The sequence below is a fragment of the Macrosteles quadrilineatus genome, unplaced genomic scaffold (assembly GCF_028750875.1).
Source record: "Macrosteles quadrilineatus isolate MER2022 unplaced genomic scaffold, UCM_ALF_1.0 Scaffold_1__1_contigs__length_201487025, whole genome shotgun sequence".
In the NCBI taxonomy this organism is placed as follows: Eukaryota; Metazoa; Arthropoda; class Insecta; order Hemiptera; family Cicadellidae; genus Macrosteles; species Macrosteles quadrilineatus.
In genome coordinates, this window is record NW_026542594.1 from 176,108,471 (window position 1) to 176,120,657 (window position 12,187).

Sequence of the window (12,187 nt, forward strand, 5' to 3'; positions counted from 1 at the left end):
ACTAAAATGACAATGAACATAATCTTCTACCACATGTGTGTCGCTATTTAAGCATATGTTTACTTAGGTTACGATGTACAAACTGCCAACTTTTATGCCCTAGAATATTATTATCTAAAAAATTATTACATTTTAACTTTGTTCGTATTATGCAGTTTATAATCCCAAGACAACAGAAGTAATAGTGTACTATTGTTTCCAAAAAATGGTCCCTCAACTAAAATTGGCCAAAGCTACAATATGCGTTGCACATTGATCTCTTAGATTTGGCAGAAGTTTTTGTTGAGATTTTAGCCACAAATACTAATGTCAAATGTAAAATTCTATATTTTTATGGTCATTGTTTTTTAATGTTTGGAAAAAACTATATCCATTGTGATCTGAGAAAATAGGTATTTCGTTTAAAACTTTAAATTAATTAAATTTTGACTTTTTTTTAGATTTGACTTGTGGAGAGAGGAACAACAAATCCTTATTTTGTTTGTTTCATCACAGTTTTTATTTACAATCTGTTCAGCTTTTTGAACATTCAGCAAATATGAGAACAATTTATAAAACGTTACTCAGTCTCTATCCATCGACAGACGTAACTCAAACAATATTTGAAGGAAAAAACAGCAATATACTGTAAAATAAAATTATTTAAACAAAGCGTGAGCTGAGGTCTTAAACATGTGTTCTTTTCAGTCTGTAAGTAGCTGTACTATTATCCGAGATGTTTTAAAGCCAGAAAAAAAAATCGTGATTAGAACGATTTTATTTTTTTTAAATTTTACACACAATTTTGTTATTTCTTCTTTCGCCATTGGAATTCCACTGTCTCTGAGAAGAATATTACTAGGTATGCGGCCAATTGATCGGAGCGAGCTTCAATATAAAAAAATTACCTTATTTTATAAAAAATATTATAGATTACAACATAAAAACATGAGTAAATGTTATTGATCAATAAACAACCTCTTGCTTTTAACTCTTCGTTATAAGCAATTTTCTCAAGTTTTGCCATCTCTTTTTTCTTTACTTATAATTTACTTCTCTTATTTATGCTTTTGACTCTCTCTATAGAAAATGGCTCAATAAGCAATCCCTCGATTAACTCTTGACAATGCGCAGATGAACCTTGTGAACCTGTGAAATTGTGAATGAACCTATTCACAAAACATTTAATCCCATCCACAGAAATAGCCAGTTCTTTATTCAAAGAGAAAAAATTCAATGAAACTCCATTTGGGTCAATTACTATGTATGCTTTATTTTCTCTTTAGTTTCATAACGCCTACATACGTTGGATGCTGCATGGTAAACATTGTGTTATTTTGCTTGCGTATCTGAAAATGAAGGCGTAATGAATGTCTAAAACACCAATCAACCTAATAAAATAAAAACTTAAGTTTTCCATACTAGATGGACCTCGGGAATACTATAACAATTTGGTGAACATATTTATTCACTAAACTATTTATTCATCATTAATGTGGTTATCGATTTTGCAATTTTGTCAACAACATCGTTGGTTTTGTAAGGTGAATTACAATTAGTTTCAAAACTACTTAAAAAAATAGTTGTAACAATATTTACATTAATCAATTATGCAAAAAGGATTTTTTACACTCTTGGACACAGAGGTAAGATCAATTTTTTTAGCGAATTTTCCATATAGGGAATAAGCTATTTCCGTAGTACTCATGGTAAGACCTGGACCCGGGACCGATTTACTTTTTCGTTTTGAGGTCCCTAGAGGACAAAAACACCATCCGTTCAAATTCATATATATATTTGAATCGTGTCCATTAGCACGATAACTCGAGCAAAAATTATCCGATTTTGATGAAATTTTGTACAAACTTGTAAACCTACATTTATTAGAACGAGTTCTCGAACCATCATAATGAGACTATGGGGGGTTTTATGGGGTAAAATTGGGTTTTCCCATTTTTAACCCTAAAAACACAAAATTTCACAATTTCTTTCCAAACCATTTTGTAGAGCTTAAAAAAACACAATTTAGTATATTGAAGCGTTATTGTGCGCCTAATGGTTACGGAGAAATTCCAAAAAATTGTAAATTTAAAATTCCCAAGTTATTCTTACGAAGAATAAGGCAACTGTCGTAGTTTGCTTGTTTATTAACATATTTTGATCGAATTTTGAAATTACATTCATTTCTTACTAAACTATTAACGTTTTACAAAAAAAGTACTTATTTACCCTACCTGTTGCAGCAAACCTGTTAAACTAATTCTATTTAAATAGGGAAAAATGTGATATTTTTAGGAGGCATTTTAGTGTAAATCCAATCAGGCTAATGGAAATTCGCTAAGTCTGCAGGTTTGATGTGGATGGGGTATTTTTAAATAGTCCCCGTTAGATTCATACAACTTAACAAAAAAACACTAATTTCCTACTTTCTAACGTCAAACGCTATTTGTAACGTCAAATGCTAACTCAGAGGGTTTTGTTGGACTGTTGTCCACCTCACTCATTTTCAATAGAGGGAGTTATGGCATTCCTTGAGGCATTTCTGGAGGAAGAAGCTATAGCTTAAAAAAAGAATAACATGCGTAATAATTTGGTTGAGCAGTATCAATACTTCAAATACAAAAACAATCACCTTCGAAACAAGCTTTTAATTTTTTTTCTAGCGTTTGCCGTTTTTGAGAAAAAGTTGATTTACAAAAATTACAACAAAAACTTTTTGGGTAGAGTAAAAATTCTGAAACTACACAAATTAATTCATTATATGTGTGTCCATATTGTATTAAAGTTTGATAAAGTTCTGTCGTTTAGTTTACATTGTGCGAATTTTTAAAGTCATGAGATGGTTTTTGGTGCTCTAAAAGCAGGCAGTTTTTACCTTCCGACTGTCATAAAAAATTTCCTAAACAAGCTAAAAAATTGTTGTTTTCACAGGGATACGTAGAATAAAACAACAAAAATTTTTATATACTACGTGTTTTTCTAAGTTAGTTGGTTACTTTTCTGTAGAGCTCCAAACTCGAGTGTCTAAACTTTTTTCCCCGACAGTAGAGTGTTCTTCCAGTTGCTCGTTTCTTTGTTATTCCTTGAAAGGCACCTGTGTTGCCACTGTGCTTGCACCACAAATATTAAGATGTGTTTTTGAAACTTACAGCGGTTGTTAACTGGGGCATTCTTGATCTCCTATCCCAAGCAGCACACAGTTGTTGGTCCAACGTTGGCTCATTGTTCTTACCCACGGTTGGTCACCGGCAAAAAAATGTCTCAAAATGTCCGCCCGGCCAACCAACATTTTCCTAACATAGGATAGGAAAAACCATCCCATGGGGATATCCTACACAAAAACACGAAAATATTTAGTATGAAAAGCATATTTAGCTGTTGCGTATTTTGATTAAATAATTCATAAAAATATAATATTAGAAAAAATTTACAAGTCAGCATTTAAACGTCAGAAATGGTACCATAAAGTAGGAAATTAGTGGTTTTTGTTCGTGTAGTTGTATGAATTTAACATCAACTATCGGCAAAAAATGTAACATTTCTCTGTATCCAAATGTGTAAAAAAATAATTTTCTTCATGTGCAATTGATGTAAATATTTTTTTAGACATTCAATACGACTCCATTTTCTGGTACGCAAGCAAAATATCACAATGTTTACCATGCAGCATCCAACGTCTGTAGGCGTTGTAAAACTAAAGAGAAAACAAAGCATACATAGGGGTTTAGTAGTAACTAGCTGTACCCGCGGGCTTTGCCCCGTTTAACTTCACAAGTGAGCTCGTTCCCATGGCTCAATCACGTCCTGGTTGAAGTTCGTTCGCTACGCTCACTCACCTTTAGGTTGGAGCTCGTTCGCTCCACTCACTTGCCTTCAGGTTAGCTCGTTCGCTACGCTAACTCGCTTCCAGGTTAAAGTTCGTTCGCTACGCTCACTCACCTTTTGTTTGCAAATTGGCTGTAGTCATAAATTTAAAAAAAAATAATAGCGCTGCACCCTGTTGGTAATCCTTGTAACTTTAATGCTATTGAACATCATAGAACAGAACCAACTTGTTTAATTGAAACAGCTGTTAAGATTAATTAATTCCTTTTAAATATGAAAAATCATAAGGTTAACATGGGAAACTCCACAGCCACTGGGGCGGAGCCCGAAAGCCCGATCAGAATAAAAACTACTTAGTTTTCCTATTTAATGCCCAAAGAATCGGTGTACCGAATTTCAGCCTCCTAGGTAAATGGGAAGTGGGAGAATTAGTGATGAGTGAGTGAGTGAGTGTGTCAGTCAGTGAGGGCTTTGCCTTTTATATATTTAGATTGACCCAAGGGGAGTTTCATTACATTTTGTTCTCTTTAAATAAAGAACTGGCTAATCCTGTGGATGGGATTCAATGTTTTGCAAGAGAAAACCCAATATAACTCATAGAGTAAATTAATGGTATCAACTCTGTTATAATTTGAAAAGGTATTTTTTTTCTCTTTGTTCCATTTAGATATAATATACTTTTGTATTTTTTTTAAAGTTAAGGATTGTATAATTATTATGTAAATACCGAGAAACTGTACTATGCAGTTGGGAAATAAAATATTATTTCATTTCATTTCATTATTTCATTTCATTTAATTTCATTTGTTAAACGGTACAAACTAACATACTTTCTCCCATTAGTTTGTCAACAACCCTTATAACGGATAATTGGTGCGACTAAATATTATATTTTGTGGGTAAAATCACAGAAATGTAAACAAAGATAAACGGTAATTGTTACAGTACTGAAATAGATGTTTCCGACCACTCAAAACAAAACTCAAACTCGTACATTTTTACGAAAACAATAATGTTCTCCGTGTATTTTGTAGAGAGAGAAATTAAAAAATGTTTCCTAGCTTGTGAAGGCAAGAGGGAGTTGTTCATTGGACGGGATTTCGTTTAAAAGAATCTGCTCTTCCCTCGGCCAAGCTTCACGATAGGGGAAGAAAGAAGTTTGTTTTGGCAGGATAATGCGTAGAAAACCCCTCGTTCTGAAATTTGCTCAAGATCAAAATAAACTGTTCGCCAAAGAAGTATCTGCATAATCACATCATTTCCGTATACCATAGGACTATGTTATAATAGAATAAATTACGACCAAAGAGCCCGAGGCCAAAAATAAATGCTGCAGACGAGATTCATGATTATTAGATTACATTTTACACCAAAGTGACATTGAAAGCCCTAACCCAATTCATCTACTCATCCAATTTCAACCGGATGGCTTTGGCAATGCTATAAGGAAAAAAATATAAATTTAGGGCTTTAATCTTCAACGCAATCAGAACCAGTCTGGTCTATCCAAATATATGAGTCTAACGGGCTAGAGGCGGACTTGGTCCTATTTCCGTGCCAACTATTCATTTTGCTAACTAGTTCCAAGGCTTTTTCCAATCGTTTATTTTTGGATGGACCGGTTCCTCATTGGAACGGTACTTGACACTTTGATTTCTAACTAGAATCGTCCTAATTTTTTACTTCCTCATGCAAATTTGTAGGAGGAGTAGTTTGTTTAAGTGATTCATATCGAAAATTGAACTGTGTTGTTGTAGTTAGAGTTGTTAGGCTACTTAACATTATAAATTATGTTGAAGAGTAGTAGATTAACCATAGGCCTACTTCGCGTTGGGGTGAGGACTTATAACATAAAATAAATATTCTATGCTAAGAGGGTAAGAACAAGGTTGTTAAAAATGCTTAACTGAAAACTGTTACAATTTCTTACAGATCATTATAAAAACTTAGTTTAGTTAAGTTTGGAATTATTTTATTCAGAGTTAGATTCTGTCAACATTCTATTTGCGTCTTAGATTTGGAAATGGAGATATTTTCTGTAAAATATTGTTTACAATAAGTTGTCGTTTCAGTTGTTCTCAGTAGAAAAATTTGGTGTACGCAACTGAAATCGGTACTGTATTATTGACAACAAACTATGTCGGAGACACAACTAAATAGGCTACGTTAATTTGATATTACACCTTGCAATCTACGGGAACATGAGTGTCTATTGTCCCATCTATAATCAATGGTTTAATTCAATCAACTGTGATTGTAGAGTAAAATTGATCAATGTACCACAATAAGCTATAATAAACGCAAACAAAACAGATGCAATTAATTATTTTGGTTTTTGCCATGGGGCCAAGTCAATATTTACTTCCAAAGTCCTTTGACAGTGGATGCCTCAGTTTTGAAAACGTGGATAGAGCCCTAAATTTATATCTAATTAAAATACCCCACCGCAGCAAACCTGCAGACTAAGCGAATTTCCATTTACCTGACTGTATGTTTGATTAAAGTATTTAAGTAACATTAGGTTAAACAAGTACCTAGGTTTGCTGCTACAGGGAGGGTAATAAAGTGTGTTTGTTAGTAAAATATAAATGGCTTCGTAAAATAAATAAATTTGCCAAGTTTGATCAAAATATATCCATAAACAAGCAAGCCATGACAGTTAACTCATTTGCCATAAAAATAACATGGGGATTTTAAATTTACAATTTATTGAATTTTTTCATAACCAATAACCGTACAAAAACACTTAAATATACTAAATTATTTGTTTCTTTAAGCTCTTTTAAAAAGATAAAGAGAAATTGAAAAATGTTATGTTTTGAGGTTCAAAAGCCAGAAACCCCTATTTTTACCCCATAAAACCCCCCATAATACCCCGTTTCCATAGTCCGATCATGCTGGTTCGCAAACTCATCCAAGTTTGTACCGCCCTACACCTTCAAGCCAAATTTCATCACTATCGGACAAAAATACTCAATTTATCGCGTTCACGGACGTATCGGGTATATACATATATAAAAAAATTTAACGAATATTGTTTTTGGCCTCTAGGGACAACAAAATAAAAAAGTACATCGATTGGCCCCGGGTCTAGGTCTTGCCGTGCCACCTACGGTAATAGCTACTTCCCTATAAGGAAATTCGCAAAAATATCAAAAGTAATCTTGGGAATGTAGATTATCCTTGTGGATATTTTAAAATAATTCGATTAACCTTTTTAGCATGGTGGAAATGCATACGGGCTTTCATTCTCAGGTTTACTGCCTAGAATATTTAATCTATCTACGACAATAGTATAGAAATAGTATAGTATAGAATATATAAATGGAAAGTGTAAAAATCTAGTTCGTCGGACAATTGTCGTACAACGGTCCGTGAGTCTCTTAAATGTATTGTAATCTTCCGTCTTTAATCTTCAATCTGATGAATGTAACGCCCAGCTCGCAAATAAAGACCTGTGAATCAAAGGTCATATTCGTGCAAAGAATACTGATAATCAATACTAAACTATCTATAGTCATGGTTCATGTAGTTGAATTATCTTCATAGTGTTGTTTTTTTTTCTCAGGATATGTTTTATTATTATGGACGAAGTTCGAGATTTGTGTCTTAGAAACTGAAGTTACTCCATCAGTTACTCCAGTTACTAACGGTGAATGTGTAAGTTCCGTGATTAGATGGTTTCATGCCAATTTAAAACATTTTATTATGTCCCCCATTAAGTAATATAATGTGATGGTAGATTTTCTGCAATCTCTGTCTATGTGTCCATGATAGTAATTCGGTCCCGGGTATAGATCTTAGCATGGAAATTAGCTTAAAGTAACTTGTCAGGGTGTTAACGATTCAAGTGATATACATTTGGTATTTCTGTAAGACCAATTTCATGATTTCTTTGCATGGTTTTTATTGAGCACGACTCATAAACGCAAGAGAGAATAAATATAAGGGTTTTCACGGGTTATCATCCAAACCCGCAAATAAATATTTATGGGTTGATTTGCAAAAATTCTAAAAATTCTTTTAATAATAATAGTTTTAACTGCCTTATTCGATCCCGTTGGTCTCGGGAAATAATTCCATATATTCAATCGAATGTTGTATTACTTATCCTACATATTGTTCACAGATAAAACTAAAACACTTTCTTACACAATCTTAACTATGTTTAAAACTACACACTTAGGCCTACTTAAAATTCTAGCACCCTAATTTATTTTTATATTGCTTTAATATACATAACAGGCTTTTGCGTGTTTTCAAGAAAAATATATTTTATATAAATTGACTGGTTCGTTTTTAAAATTGAGAAAAACTCAAATAACTCCTTGTGATATTGTTAATTAACAAAATATATTTCATGACATTGTACTGATTTATCTAGAGATGGTGTTTATTATTTCAATTTGGGGTTGTCAGAACTTCAACGACCAGTTTTTTATGCTAATTTCGCAGTCTGCGATACCTCCTTGTTTAGTTTGTTTATACAGGTCCATCATGAGAACCAGTTCCTAACCCGGATACGTTGAGAAGACCAGATATTTTGATATCGGATGTAGAGGAAAAATCCACATGTTGCGAAACGACATCGGATTCTGGAAAGTTCCGCTTTTGGGATGTACCAAACTAATGATTGGGTCCAGTGTGATATATCTACAAGTTATTAATAGAGCCCACATTTGCTGTCACTGATTTCAGTGTTATCTTTCTTATTTTTTGACTGATAGTTATTTCAAGAGGTAGAATATCAAAATGGGTTCGTGGTTTCCACGTCAATTCGCAATATCATTGTTCGAGTTGGTTTACGCTTCAATTATTAGTTTGTTCTCGTTGGATGAAAAAAGTACTGCAATTTCACTGAAACTTCACAGAAAGCTCGATCGTGATACACATGTGTATAAATTCAAGCCCTGGAAATTACTCTTGAACTAGTGAACTCCGTCAAAGTGCAAAGTTGGGCTTTTGGTATTGGTTGGCCTACAAAGCAACAAAAGAAATCCTATACTTTTAATTTGCACTTATTTACATTTACTACTTGTGTTGGTAGATTCATTTTCCCAGCTAAACACCTTATTGAATTGCACCGAAAAACTATAAAAGTGAGTTTAGTTTCTAAAACCATTGGTGGACGTGGCAACTGCTTGCTACAGTAGCTATGAACCACTTTTATTCTCTTCTACGTCTTTACCCCGATGCGAGGGGGTAGCGGATTTTTATCCCCCTGGAATTTTACCCCCTGGGCAAACGTGACGTCACAAACCAGGGGGTAAAATTCCGGCCGCGAACTTTTGAGTTTCGCGACATCAGCTCGATGGATTAAACGCGGAATTAAATATATATTTTCACGGTTGTGAGTTTAATCAGAACGCATCAAATTATAAAAACCTAGAATGTACGGCCAGGATTTTTACCCCCAGAATTTTACCCCCGGAATTTTACCCCCCGGAATTTTACCCCCGGAATTTTACCCCCCGGAATTTTACTCCCCGGATTTTTACCCCCGGAATTTTACCCCCTGGCCAGATATATAAATTAGTGAGAATGATTAATTATCGTCATTCAGTTTTAATTTAATGGTACCGGTAAACATTTTATTATTAAGTAGCCTATCTTAATTTTGAGATTCGAGTGTCAGGATTCGATCTTTGAAGCCAACTGTTGGTTAATATGATCAAAATAAAACAGCGAATTCTGTTTACTTAGTTGAGATTACAAAATAAATAAATAAAGATAGGCTACTAAATAACGAAATGTTTACAATTAATTAAAAACAGAAATAAGAAAATCAATCATTCAATTTCTAAAATCAGCCAGGGGGTAAAATTCCGGGGGGTAAAATTCCGGGGGTAAAAATCCGGCCCGTACATCTTCAGTTGCCTAAACGCTAGTTATATGGACAGGGGGTAAAATTCCGGTTTTTATCGCTAATCTAATTAATCACGCTCTGACTATTTTCATTAGACTTCCAAATCCGCGGGGGTAAAATTCCGGCCGCGAACAAACTTTTGGCCACTCAGGTTACTACGTCATAGTGACGTCAGCTTTGCCCAGGGGGTAAAACTCCAGGGGGATAAAATTCCGGCGACCCGATGCGAGCACAGGGGAAGCATCTGATTCACACGATTATAAAATGTCGTTATAAATAACTAGCTGTTACCCATGGCCTTCACTCCGTTTGAATTAATAAAACTATTGATTGGTTAAGTTAAGCTGAAAAAAAAACAGAATACAGTAATACAAACAAATAATCACACTTCAATAAGGTTATAAATTGAAAGAATAACAAACAAATAAGTACAGCTGAGTGTTATATATTCAATGGTAGTAATAACAAAATTTAACTCCTCCCAGCCCCTTGTGGTGTATATAAGTCCTTCGACGGTTCCCTAGATATATTTACAATACTATTGTCAAAATTAAATCACAAAAGGTAAATGCGATTACCTGATACACTATTAAATGTGATAATAAGTTTTTAACATTTAAATTGTTTTAATAAGACTTTTCATACTTGCATCTTTTGCAGGCAGGGCTGCTTTAATAAATGGGCCCGGCGTGCCTGGACCCAGAGGCGCAATAGGGTTTTTTGGTTTGTTGGGGACGCAGCACGCAAGGCAAATGCCCTCAAGGTACTACAAAGGTGGAGAGAGGCGAAATCATCTCTGGTGCCCAATGCCCATTGCGCATCACATACGAACCGCGGGCCATTTTGCAGGTTCCTTTATTATGAAGTATTTAGAATGAGCTATAGGTTGCTACACAATTGTGAGACCTTTTTAAATCCCCTGTATTACACGAACTTAAGGACTTAAATATTTTACCTTAAAACACTACGAGACATGCTGTGTTGGCGTTGTTATAGATGAAGTGATCATGCATATCTGATGTTGAATTTTGGAGTGTCCTCATTGAGTCGAGTTCTTCAAATCTACTGTAACTACTGCAGCAACAAAGAACATTTAAGAATTAATTATGAACCAACCCGCACAATAATAATAATTTAGGTGTAAAACCTTCATGTTGAAAATGTTGGTAGTACGTGTTTTTCCTGGGATATAACTTCTGTGAATAAAGTAAATCCAGTTTATTTTGAAGCTTTTCATCAAAGCTCCTCTTTTTTACTTTGCCTATTTTTTTTCAATTAGAGACTGGATTAGTTTGACTTGGGATATCATTATTTTTAATTGAGCGGAGCGAGCGAAGCTCTTATACGTCGACTCTTGTGCATTTCGTAATACGCAAACTCCTCCTAGACGGCTGAATCAATCGTTTTGAAATTTTGCATGGTGATAAAGACCATATCGGTGAGTGCCAACATCTATATGGCGTTAAAATAGTCTCTCAGGAATCCGCCCCACTGGGTTTCAAAGTTTCAATGTAATCCTTATGGAAGCAGTATTTGACACATACACAAAGACATATGATCAGCTGTTGACTTTTGAATGCAGTAAATAAGGAAATAGCTGATAGCATTATTCCACAGATATTAGGACAGAAACGGTATGGATAATACATAATCAAATGACGACACTAGCTTGGGTCCGTGACGTAGGAAGTGGTGCAGGAAGTAGTAAAGGTAGCAGTATGGAGTGTGAAAACTGTTTATGACGATTAGATTAAGGTATCTGCATTCCTAAAATTCTATGGAAAGGGACGAAAACAGGTCCACGATGTAGGAAGTAGTGAAGGAAGTAGTCAAGGCGAGCTGTCCGGAGTGTGGGAACTGTTTATGACGATTAGATTGAGGCATCTGCAATCCTAAAATGCTATTGGAAGGGAAGGAAACAGGTCCACGACGTAGGAAGTGGTAAAGGAAGTAGTAGAGGCGAGCTGTCCGGGGCGTGGGATCTGTTTATGACCAATAGATTAAGGTATTTGCAATCCTATGATATTATGGGAAGGGAGGGAAACAGGTCCGTGACGTAGGAAGTGGTGAAGGAAGTAGTAAAGGGAAGCAGTCCGTACTGTGGGAACTGTTTGTGACGATTAGTTTGAGACATCTGCAATCCTAAAATGCTTTTCGAATGGAAGGAAACAGGTCCGTGACGTGGGAAGTGGTGAAGGAAGTAGTAAAGGCGAGCTGTTCGGGACGTGGGAACTGTTTATGAACATAAGATTAAGGTATTTGCAATCCTATGATGCTATGGGAGGGGAGGGAAACAGGTACGTGACGTAGGAATTGGTGAAGTAAGTAGTCGAGGCGAGCTGTCCGGAGTGTGGGAACTGTTTATGACGATTAGATTAAGGTATCTGCAATTCTATGATGCTATGGGAAGGGAGGGAAACAGGTCCGTGACGTAGGAAGTGGTGAAGGAAGTAGTAAATGCAAGCAGTCCGGACTGTGGGAACTGTTTGTGACGATTAGATTACGGTATCTGCAATC